Raw genomic sequence first — 13,094 nt, forward strand, 5'->3', positions numbered from 1 at the left:
GGCAGAGCCAAGATGTGAACCCATTTCCATGTGATTCCAGAACCTGATTTCTCACCCATCATATTATTCTGTTTCCCCTGACCCTCTCATAGCACACTTTTATTTCACAACTCTGTTACTGAAATAGACTTCCTTTAACTAAAAATATATTTTCATATTTTTCATGTTTATACTGCACATTTCTCTGATTTTCAATTGGACCATGGAGCTCTTTGAGAGCAAAGATCATGTCTTCTTAGTCTTCCCCTTTGGTTTCTAGCACCATGTCTTTTGCATAATTAGTAAGTGCTTCCTGAAGAAGTAAAAGTAAAATAGATCGAGTAGAACTAAATGGATTTCCCAAATCTTGAAGGTCAGAATTAGCTCCCAGTGTAGGCTATCTGCTCTCACAGAGTGTTATAGACTGAATTTTTGTGTCATATATTGAAGCCCTAACCCCCAATGTGATGCCAATTGGAGATGGGGCCTTTGAGAAGTACTTAGGGTTAGATGAGGTCATGAGGGTGGAACCCTTATGATGGGATTAGTGGCCTTATAAGAAGAGGAAGATGGAGGGGAGAGAGATATCTTTCTCATTACCATGTGAGGACACGGTGAGAAGGCCATCTGCAAGCCAGGAAGAGATCTCTCATTAGGAACCAATTGGAGGGCACCTTGATATTGGACTTCTAGCCTCCAGAACTGTGAAAATGAATGTCTGTTGTTTAACCCCCCCCCCCGCCCCCCGCCCCTGCAGTCTATGGTGTTTTGTGATAGCAGCCCAAGCAGACTAAGGTACAAAAGTATATTAGAAATGAGAGGTCCTTTAAAAATGTGCGGAGTGTTGGGATGAAAGGAGAACACCAAAGGGGCACTTAGAGAGAGAGAGGCTTGCGGAAGCCTCACTGAATGTATGCCTAGCTCCTACAAAGTAGGTTTTCTCTGCGAGCAGTCCAAGCGTGGTGTTGCATCCAGAAAAAAAATAACAAATTTGGTATCTGATGTTGACAAACAATGAAAATCTTTACTTCAGTCTCCAATAATCAGAAAGGGAATCACAGTGCATTCTCTCCTCCCCACGTAGTTCTTTCAGAGTCCTCCTGATAGAGTGTGGCTGCCTTTCTAAACTTCCTGGTACGGGCTCACACATGGCCTCTGGTTCTTCTTGGTTCTGTCCCTTCTGTCTGTCCTCAGGTGGCACCTGATACCGCTGGCCTTGTGCATAAACACAACATCTCTCTTGGAAGGCAAGCATGTGTTGGAGGTGGGGGATGTGGTCATAGTTGTAGCAGAGTGAGATTATTCTAGAAATTCTGGTGAAAGCAGTTGGGGAAGATTTGGGACGCAGCTTGGCTTTCGGGTACTCTAAGGAGTTCAAGAATGCATGAGCACTTTACACTGGCTTTGAAAAAGGGTATGTGAGCCACATAATGGTCTGTGTGATATGCTGGGATGGCAAGGATGACAAGGGACAGGAAAATCATTTCCGGCTTCTTAACATTACTGTGCAAGTACCCAAAGCTATCCAGTGCTTAGTAGGCACTTTTCCTGGTTTACCTGCACCATTTCCTTTGATTCCTTCAATAAACTTAAGGAAGACAGAAGCACCACAGGGGAAGAAGTTGAGGCAGAGAAAGGATAAATTATGCATTCAAGGTTAAAGACAATAAATGGCAGAACCAGGAATGGAGCCCAAACAGATTTTTTTCTAGAATGTGTGCTTTTAATCACTCTTGTCTATAGCTTCAGGTGGAGTGGTCCTGCTTCACGATCCATACTCTTCTCTCTGGTGAAGGTCCGAAGGAGAGGATATGTCAGTCACTGCAGGTTCACTATTTTCTAGGAGGAGCTCTTTTGGAAGCCCTAATTTTTGAGTCACAACAAATATACATTTGGTACTTTCTTGACTTCCAGATGCATTAGGAGGTAGACTAATTATTTTGACTGAGAGAGCAGCACAAGGGAAGGTGGCAAGGCAAACATGAAAAAGGGATCCTAACATCAGACCCTGTGAACCTAGGATGGGTGAGGGTAGAGTAAGTTACGTACCACCCCTTGATCTCAGTGGCTCAATGGAGTATGCTCTATTTCTCACACGACCTGTGCAGTGTGGGCCAGCAGGGTGCTCTGTAGTCACTCAGGATTTCAGAATGACAGCTCCTTCTTGAGAAATACCCACAAGGTTGCTGTAATAGGTGAAGACAAAGGGGTAAAGAGTGTCCACTTGAAAATGACTGGCATCACTTCTGTTAACATTTCACTGGACAAAGCAAGTCATGTGGCCAAGCCTCATTCCAAGGAGGGTGGAGAAGTGGAATCACACCATCTTTCTGGAAGGAGAAGAACCAGGAAGAGTTGATGAACAGCATCCAAACTAACCCCATGCCCAGAGCGCCTCAAGCGGAGTGTAGATCCTGATTCAGTCCTGGGAAGGGACATGCTGAGCAGAATGCAGTTTGCAGACTCAAGGAAGAGACACAAGTGGAACCTCCACATTCTTTTCCCCACAACAGTTGCTCACTCCAGTGCGAGAAGACAGAAAAATGCACTGAGATGCCCAGAGAAAACATCATCATTTAAAATTATTATCATAAAAAAAGTGTTTCCTATCATCTGCTTATGTGAACCAAGAGCAATTTTGTGGCTGCATGGTATCACGGAGAGCGAGCTCTGTCTAGGCTTGGTAAGAACGAGCTTTATGGCCATTTTCATCTCCAGAATTGTCTACATGCAAGAACTCTTGTTCATAATCCACAGTTCATAAAATTTTATCAAGTGCCAACATTAAACCCTAATTTACTTGTTTCCCTTTAAGTATCATTTTATGTTTCTTTTTTTTTTCTCTTCAAAGTTGAGTTAAGAATCCTCTTCAGGCTGATAAGAAAGCTTTATTTTCCAATTTGATTAATGAGTGCTTTTTCAATTATGTTTCTTTGGAGTTGGAAACAAAGTTACTTTAGATACTTTCCGATGCTTCCTCACTTGTCATAAAAGTTTGGAGGTTACAGATTTGAATTCATCTTCCCTTCCTTTCTCTTCTCCTCCCTGTCCTTTGTCCCCTTGTCTCCTTGCCTCCCCTCACCTGCCCCTTCTCTCCGTCTCTCCCTCCCGCCCTCCCTTCCATTCCTATTTTTCTATGCAATTGTCATTTTACCAGCTCCACACCTACCTTCTATCTGATCAAACCTACTCATCCCTAAGGTCAATGCCTAACATTGTTCCCTTGGGGAAACCTTCCTTGTCCTTCAATGCCAGTTTGTCCTTGGAATGAATATTTATAGTGTCAAGTACTTCCTCTTCAGAGTGCTAATGAAAATGTATTTGTGGAGTTGTTTGTTTAATCTCTCTCCCCCAATAAAAGTGCAAGCTCTCTGAAAGCAGGCATCAGGATTCTCACATTGATTACTAAGGCTGGAAGTTCTAACACAGCCCCTGAGCCATGCCGGGTTCTCAGTAGCTATTGGGCTATCTCCTGAGTCAGCAATGTTATTACTTTCCCCCATCCTTATATTTGGGTGGCCTGATGGCTTTTTGGGGGTTGAGAGGTGCAGGCCAACTCAGAAGCGATTGAACTGACCGTGGAGAACCCCTGTAAAAATGAGAACAATGAGACCAGTAGGAACAAACATACCTGCTCAGCACCAACCTGCTTTCTCTAAGTGCTGAGATTTTGTGGATCGTGGTCAAGTGACAGTTTAGAACAAGACAAACGTGTTGCTTCGAAACTCTGCAGTTTAAAAGTGCTATTGAAGGAATAGTACATGGGGGGAAAAGAGGGAGAAAACTCCCTTTTTTTCTACCGGTTACGTAAGGTCCTTTTCTGCCTGCCAACATGTCTGATATGATGGACTGAAAGCACCATTTTCTTGGTAAAACAAACACAGACTTCTCTTTAAAAACACCTTTTGATACTTTATGAGTAGGGCTGGTATATGTAACCGATCAAGACCCACATATGGCTTATTATGACATTTAGCTGATTAAAATAGTCTAGACATAAACTTGAGATTTCAGAAATGTTTAAGTTAAGTAAGAAATACATTTTAATGTACAGTAGATGTGTACTTAGTCCTGGGCCACCTGTATCCCTACAGGAATTGCAGAGCAGGAAGTACTTTTGACTCAAGAAGTGTGTCTGAAAATTAAGGTTGTAAATTAACAACAGCTTGTCTATTAGATTATTTCAGCCATAAAGGACTCAGTATGTTTCAAAATGCTCATGATTTTCAATACATTTCTGTGGCTCGATTTAATAAAGAGTGATGCTGGGAATGGCTTTGGCTTGAAGGTCTGCAAAAGCACATTTTTAGAAAATCCCAGAGAATAAATAGTAGCTGCTAGTTAGGCTGTGGTAAAACACACCTGTGGCTAATGGAAAAGGAAAAGTTGGAGCCGCCCCTTGGCACCGGCGTCTGGACCCACACCAGGGGAGTGCTGTGGCTTACTGGTCTGTGCCCAGCCTCCGCCCCAGGGCCAGGAGCGCCAGGCTTCGCCTCCTGCCTCCGAGGCTGTGGGTCCAGCCACCGCTCGCTCTGGTTTTGTTTTCTGGGTCTGTAACTGATGAATAATGAGGCCTCATTAGCACGCGAGGTGGCTGCAAGGATTAATTGGCTAATGTTTGGGGAGAAGCACCTTGAAGTGGACCATCTTATGACTCATGGTAGGGCGATGCTGAGGTTTGGTTTAGGTTGTGATTTCGATGCGTTTTTCTGTCATCGTGATCCCTCTGGGCATGGAGGAGGTGGGCGCAGTCAGGGAAAGACAAGGGGGTACATCAGGGGGCATGCTTCGTTAGCTCTCTGAGAGAGAGAGAGCTTGAGGAAGAAAAAAGATGGGAAGAGAGAGGAGGAGGAGTGAAGGAGGGAGAGAAGGGAAAGGAAGTGAAGAGAGAGAGAGTGGACACTTCTGAGGTCTCCGAGGGCCTAGTTCCCAGGTGGTCTCTGAGTGTTTGGAATTGACTGGGATGAGACCGGGGGAGAGCACAACCTGGTGTTTTTGCCTTTTCTCCTGCAGCCAAACTATTGACCTGGCAGGAAGACATGGAGCACATGGTGACCTGAAGCCCATTCACTGTACTTGCTTTGCCAAGATTTTAATTCTGTCTGTATATGTGCACTCTGTTAACCTTTTCCTTTCTGAGCGTTCAGGACACAGGCCTGGCGGCCAAGAGAATGGAGTCCTTCTCCAGGTTTGTGATTTACAGTGTGACCCTAAGTGGGGTACTTGGTTCCCTGGTTTCCTCATTTGAAAAATGAGGAGGATTAGATGAGCCAAGATGTATCAGTTAGCTTTTGCTGCATGACAAACCACCCCAAAGCTTTAGGGCTTACAACGGCAAACATTTATTTAGCTCACAGTTCGGTGGGTTGGCATTTGGGATTGAACTCCTCGGGGTGGTTTTGATGGTTGGGGCGGGGCTTTGCTGACCTCAGCTGGGCTTGCTCATGTGTCTGCGGTCAGCTGGTAGGGCAGCTGGGGCCAACTGGTTTATGACGGCCACGCTTGGACGATGGGATGACTGGAGCCTTTCTTCACGAGCTCACGCATCCTCCAGCGGGCCAGCCCAGGCTGACTCATGTGGTGGTCAAAGGTTCTAAAAGAGTGGAAACGGCAAGGTCTTTGGAGGCAGAGGGATGAAACTGGCAGGATCAATTCACACACCCACTCAGATCGGAGGGTGGAGAAATACACTGTGCTTCTTAATGGGAGCAGCAGCAGAATGTTGTGGCCAGTATTTTCTTTAAACTGCTATACCGAGGTGTCTTTCAGCCCCCAGTAAACAATGAGCAGAAGTCAGGACTAGTAGAATAGAATCTATGTTTTTGGAGTTCAGGTTTAAGAATCTGAGGTTATGAGTCCTGGCTGGCTGTTTTGAATTCATTATGTGACTTTCAATAAGTTTTTCAACCTTTTTGTTGATTTTAAATTGCTATACTAGGCTCCTTTTGCTTATATATTACTAAGAAAACAATCCATGAAGAATTTTAGAGAGAAATTCAGGTATCCACAAGGCCCGGTGAATAAGGGGCATTCGGTAAATAATATTGAACACAAAAATCAATACACGTATTAATACATACTTAGGTCCTTTAAACTTTTTGTTGCAATACAAACTTTTACTCATGGCAGAAATTTAGAAAAGAGGTATAAAGAGAGGAAAATAGAAGTCCTATTTCCTCCATCATCAGAGGTAATAATGTATAAAATTATTTATTTTTTGGTGTAGTTCCTTCAGGAATTTGTTCAGTCTGTATATGGTCTACTGCAAACAAATGTAAGATTATACTGTCATACTGTTTTTATAATCTGCTCTTTCACTTTGATAAATACACTATCCCACCTCACTTTTAGTGATTGCATGGTCTCTAGTGCACACATGGGCCACAGTTGACTCAACCCATCCCCCAGTGCTAGGCACTTAAATATTTTCTTGCTTTTAAAAATTATTTTAGAAAACATCATAGAAACATTTTACCTAAGTTCTTTGAATATATCTGTGACATATTAAGGAATATGTTTGGTCTTCATCCCTGGTTCCTGGCATAGGGCTCCTAAAACCCATGCAATTTCCTGAGTATCAGAGTATCTTTCACCATTCATAAGGAGCCCCATGGGGGCACACCTGAGTTTAGGCTAATTAAGTGACATGGGGTGGGGATCCTACATAGCTTCATAATGGGGCTGTTCACCAGAAAGTCCAAGTAATCAGAAGGTTGGAACTTTCAGCTCTGCCCATCAACCCCCGGAAATGGTAAGGGGGGAGAGTCCTTTTGAGAGGACTACAGATTTTCTTTTTTTTATTATTATTATGTTCAGTGAGCCACTGTGTAGTACATCATTAGTTTTTGATGTAGTGTTCAGTTATTCATTAGTTGCGGATAACACCTAGTGCTCATCACAACATGTGCCCTCCTTAATGCCCAGCACCCTGTTATCCTGTCTCCCCATCCCCTCTGAAACCCCCAGTTTATTTCCCTGGGGTCCACAGTCTCTCATGGTTCATATGGTTTCACTCATATGTGGAACATAAGCAATAGCACAGAGGAGCATAGGGGAAGGGAGGGAAATCCGAAGGGGGAGAAATCAGAGAGGGAGATGAACCATGAGAGACTATGGACCCCGGGACTACAGATTAAACTCTATAAAACTCTTAAACAAAGATATTTGATGAACATCTTGGTTCGTGAGGGCATCCATGTGCCAGGAGGGTAGTACACCCTAGTTCCTAGGAATAGAGACTTTTGTGCCCCAGACCCTTTGGGACCTTGCCCCTATGTACCTTTTCATCTGGCTGTTCATCTGTATCCTTTATTATATCTTTTGTATTATAAACTGGTAATCCATTAAGTAAACTGTTTTTCCTGAGTTGTGTGAGCTGCTTTGGCAAATTAATTGAATCAGCGGAGTAAGTTGTGGGAACCTCTGATTTACAGCCAGTTGGTCAGAAACACAGGTAAAAACCTGGACTCTTGATTGGCATCTGAAGTGGGGGGTGGAGACAGTCTTGTGGGACTGAGCCCTTAACCTGTGAGGGCTGATGCTAACTCCAGGCAGATAGTGTTAGAATTCAGTTCAATTTGTAGGATATCTAGTCAGTATCTGCTGAGAATTGGACAATCGCTTGGTGGTATTGGAAAACACATTTCTAGAAGTGGTGTTGCTACGTCAAAGGCATATTTTAAAGACATCATTGATTCTTAAAAACTCAAGCAAAGTTCAACTATTTGCTCCCACATTACCGATAAGAATGCCTACATTCTTTGGTCTACCATTTTCACCACAAATTTGTAAATGGTTTTGAATCCTTCTGTGATGACTCTATATCTCATTGGAGGTTATACAACTCTCAAGATAAACAAACTGCAGAAATGGGAGGAATCTCAAAGGTCATTAAGTCTAACCCCATAGGCAAAGCTCAAATGCTAGCACCTTCTCTCTGTATTCAATTAAAGGTATTGGGTTTAAAGAAACATAACAGACGTAACGTTAAGGTGTATCTGACAAACATCAGCCCCACTTAGAGCTCTTGAGCGTAACAGAGTTTCTGTTCTTTCTAGGACAAGGGAAGGGGGCGGGGAGAACAGACCTCCAAATGACCCTGGTTTCTAAAAAAGAGCAGAACAACTCCTATAACTCAGTTGTTCATGTCCCTCAGCGTAGCACATTAAAACAATTAGCAGAATCTCTGCTCAGTGATGGGCTTTTGAGAAAACTACAGATGTAAAGCTAGAGCATTCTTCTATCAGAAGACAAATGATGAAAAATAAATGAAACACATCTAGAACAAGCATAAGAAATAGAATAATTCCCCTGGAATTTACTTGCCATTCTTTACAAATTTAGAAGCTAGAACAATTAGCCCTTCTTAATCCCCTCCAATGTTCAGAGTTCCAATCCTTATCTTTTGGCTAGCATGCTGTTCAAGATCAGAAAGTGGATTTATAAAAACAAGACAAAACATAGAGCCATCTCTCGGTCCTACTCTTCCTCTGGATCCTGCTCCTTCTTCCAAAGGGAAGATAGATTCCAAACTGGTAGGAGCACCTGCTCAAACTTCACAAATATATGAGATTGCCAGTTTCCTGACAAGTCTAAGTGACATGTTCACATTGACATTTGTTCATTCCCTCCAATAATCAGAGCATTTTGATGGGGCCAAACCTGTCAGTCCGACTCCTTCTTCCCTTACGCTGAGTTCCTTTCTAGAAGGCTCTTGTTCAGTATACCTTCCTGATAGGTCCACCTCACTAGACACACTGAAGTAGATCGGAATTGTGCTGAGCAGACATGGCTTTGGCTGAACATTGCAATGCTCAGTTTTTGAAAAAGACAACATTTACCAAATTTCTGATGATTTGGCTTTACTCCCATTTTTTCTCAAAATTCCCAGTATCATTCACTCAAGGGTTCTCTTGGTTTCCTCATGAAATTCATCAGAGCATGGAGACTTGAGTCACTCAGGACAGTGATTTGTTTGTTAATAATCTCCCCCTCCCCTTTTTAAACAGAGAAGATAAAAGCAACACCATAACCATGGAGTTTCATGTTTCTTACTGTCCCATGACACTGTCTCTCCTCTTGGGCAGGTTTGAGCCTTCATTGCTTCTCTATCGTCCTTGAATGTGATGGAAAAAAACCCTTTTTTGTTTTCCTGAACATTTGTTTCTAGGTTTAGTTCATTCTGACTATGTTCTCTGGCAGTGTTATTATAACATCATTAATCACAACAACAACAGTAATAGCAGCACAATAATGACATTTCTTTGTTCTCAGGGCCCTTACAGCTTATGTACATGGATCTGTCAAAGTTGGCAGAAATGTCTTCCAGGACTTCAACATAGTTCAAAGACACAGGAAAGAAACTCAGCCATACTGTGGTGGAAAACTCCCTGAAATAAGGGGCACTTTTACTAGTAAAGAATGGCAGGCAAATACCTTGTTTTAAGGGGGAAATTTAGAGAATGCACATGTGCTTTTGAAATGCTTCCCCTCATGGCCTCGTTCAAGCATCCTTTCCTTTGGATAGTGTTCCCTGGTGCTGGAGTCTGGTGCTTTTTCTCTTCTCTGACCTCTCAAAGCACTTTGTTGCATCTCTGACATGGTAACAACCCCCCTCTACTGTGTTTCAAGTTTTTTTTTTCTTCCCAACATGCCTTAGAAACTTTGCTACGTTGTCAGTTCTTCGGCTCATCCATCTTTCTGTCTGTAGTTCTAATACAGTGTCTGGCACACAATAGGCACTGACTCAATGCTCGATTGAAGGAGCGGAACTGGGAAGGAAAGACTACTTGCAAGGACAAATTATTCAGAGGGAAGCTCTCCAGAATACAAATAGGAGACAAGCACTAGAACCAAAGAAATGAGAAGGAAGCTAGAAGGAGCTTAAGTCTTGAAAATCTCAAGTTTACACATTCTCAGTTGTTTTGTAATCAGTTCAGTTTGATTTAATCTAATGTCACGTGTTAAACATCATTCGTGATCTGGCACTGTGTGGGGATGCTGTGTTGGTCTCAGCCTATCAATAGTGATTCCATTGGCTGGGAGCACCTTGGGGGCACTCACCTGGCTGGTATTAGTTGTGACAAGCCCCGTAGACATTTTCCCCAATGTCTGGAGACAATGTTGTGGCTGGATCAGCCTTTATGATTCTTATTATATGATTGTAGGACACACCTCAGCAACAACCTTCAGGGAACTTTGAAGAACAAGATTTATTACTCACATGTTCTGGAGGGTACATGGCATGCCCAAGGGCCACACGGCAAGGTCATGAGTAGAGAGAAAACCTGTAGACCTAGGGCTCTGCCTTTATTAGTGTCTGAGTGTGGCATGTCTAGGGTTTAGCAGGTTCATTCTTTTTTTTTTTTTAAGATTTTATTTATTTATTTGAGAGAGGGCGGGGGGAGAGGGAGAGCAAGTGAGGGAAGGGTCAGAGGGAGAGGGAGAAGCAGATTCCCTACTGAGCAGGGAGCCTGACACAGGACTTCATCTCAGGACCCCAAGATCATGCCTGAGCCGAAGGCAAACACTTAACCAAATGAGCCACCCATGTGTCCCCTAGCAGGTTCATTCTTTATTGGATAATTAAAAGGAGTGAGAAAGGAGAAGCCAGGTCACTCAAACGGTCAGTTATCCAGGTTTCGCCAGGGTATTCTAAAAGGGGAATTCATGGATGGCGGTGGCCTGCTTCTTGTACCTATTTGATTTGCCGGTAGCTGTGTCATATGGCTGGCAGTAAGCTTCTTTAAGATGGATAGCTTTGAAATGGACGCCTCAGCAATCAAAAAGCTTAAGTCAGGCACTTACACTACAGGGGGATATTTAAAAAAAGTAAATTCTGCATCTGTCCTCATAGAACCCAGTAGAGTGGACAAGCGTGTGACAAATAATTATAGGACACCATAATTAGCTCTACACAAGCTATTCAAGGCTTGGAGGTAGTACAGAGGATAGCATGACTGCAATGGAGGGAGTGGAGGGTCTGGAAAGTTCCAGACACATCTCCTTGGGTTTTCTGGAAGTTTTCCAGGTGGACAAAGGAATATAGGTTGTGTGGTGTGCGGAAAACTTGTTCCAGGCAGAGTTAACAGAGTAAAGAAATGCATTAAATCATAAATTAGCATGGAGTGTTTGGGAAAATACAAATAGTTGTTGGAACACAGAGTACAAATCGGAGAATATCAAAAGATGAGGGTTAGGAGGAAGGGAGGGGCAAAAAGGAGAAGTTTGACAAAGAGTTTCCAATTTGTGCTTTTTCTAAGCAGGAATTTAACTTCTACAAGCTGATCGAATCTACTATCTTTACCCCATATTGTGCTATCAGAAAATATCCAAAAATCAATTTGTGTATCTTTTTCCAAGATAAAAATTCCCTGAGAGTAGGAACTTCATGTGTTGCCCACTGCCATGTGAATTATCATCTTTTTTAGTGGCCTTTTTGATGCAGAATCATCTTTGACTTTCTTTGTGAAGGACTGAACTTTATATGAATTCCATAGACAAAAGTGGTGATTGAGACAAAGGAAAAATTTGGTGTTAAAATAGAATGTACACTGTTGGTGGGAATATAAAATGGTGCAGTCACTTTGGAAAAATAGTATGGAGGTTCCTCAAAAATTAAAAAAAAGATATAACTACCAGGTGATCTAGCAGTCCTGGAATTGGAATCAGGATCTCAAAACAATATCTGCCTTTCCATGTTCACTGCAGCATTATTCACAATAGCTAAGAAGTGAGTAAAACCCAAATGTCCATCAATAGATGACTAGATAAAGAAAATGTGGTAAATTCATACAGTGGAGTATTATTCAGTCGTAAAAAAAAAAGAAGGAAACCTTGTCGTAACCAACAACATGGATTAACATGGAGGACATTATGCTAAGTGAAATAAGCCAGTCACAGAAGGACAAATACAGCATGGTCCCACTTATATGAAGTATCTGAAATAACCAAACTCATAGAAGCCCGGAGTAGGTTGGTGGTTACCAGAAGTTGAGGGATGAAAACAACAGGGAGTGGTTCAATGGGTATAACGTGTCAGTTTTGCCAGTTGAGTAAGTTCTGGAGATCTGTGCAACATCGTGCCTATGGTAAATGATACTGTGCAGTGCACTGACAAATTTGTTACGCGAGTAGATCTCAAGTTAACGGTTTGTTACCACACGTACAAAAAAGAAAGAACAGAACAGAAAAAAGAAAGAGAAAGAAAGAAAGAAAAGAAGAAAAAAAGAAAAGAAGGAAGGAAGGGAGGGTGGGTGGGTGGATATGGGCTCTACAGACAGGCATAACCAGTTTAAATCCTGCCGTTGTCAAATATTAGATAGCCAATCTAGGGTAGGTGTTTATTCTGAGTCTCAGCTTTCTTGTTTGAAACAGAGGCGATAAGAGTATCTGGGGATAACAGGGTCTGTGTGGCAGTGCTCGATGGCAGGTTGAAACGGGAAAACACATACGAGCACATTTGGTGCTATGTGCTAATGTATATGATATGTTAGGAAATGCTAGTTTTCTTTGAAAATGCTTTGTTCTGTACTGTAATTGCCAACCTTCTGAAGCATTTTTTTAAAAGTACTTGGGCTGCTAAGAAGTTCCCAGTTCTTAGAAGTCTCTGCATTTTTGTAGTTTTAAGTCAAAGAGATAATTCAAGACATTTGTTACTGGATTAGGTGTCTTAGAGAGAAAACTAGAAAGTAACCTGGCAGAGGAGTTTGTTTGCTTTCTCATCCATCCGTCCATCCATCCATCCATCCAATAGGGAGATACACACACACACACACACACACACACACACACACACACACACACTTCTTTTTCTCTTTTTTCTTTACTGGAAGTTTCTTCTTCGTGTTAGATGAGATTTTTGAAAGGCTGAGGAAAAGACTTTAGGAAAGAGGACGAGCTAGAGGACTCTGGAAGGGCCACAGAGCTGACCCCGTGCAGTGGGAGAGGAAGGGTTTCTGACAACAGCTGTGATGAGGCTTGTCCTGACTTCCCACTCTCTGGTTTTAAAACCCTGGGCAAGTCACTTAAACTCTCTGAGCCTCAGTTTCCTCATACCTCTGAAACTGGGTGACAAAGCTACCTGTAGTGTTGTGGGGAGGACTGAATTGATGTGT

The sequence above is a fragment of the Ursus americanus genome, chromosome 9, assembly GCF_024610735.1.
Source record: "Ursus americanus isolate L20-20 chromosome 9, mUrsAme1.1.p, whole genome shotgun sequence".
NCBI classification, from domain to species: Eukaryota; Metazoa; Chordata; class Mammalia; order Carnivora; family Ursidae; genus Ursus; species Ursus americanus.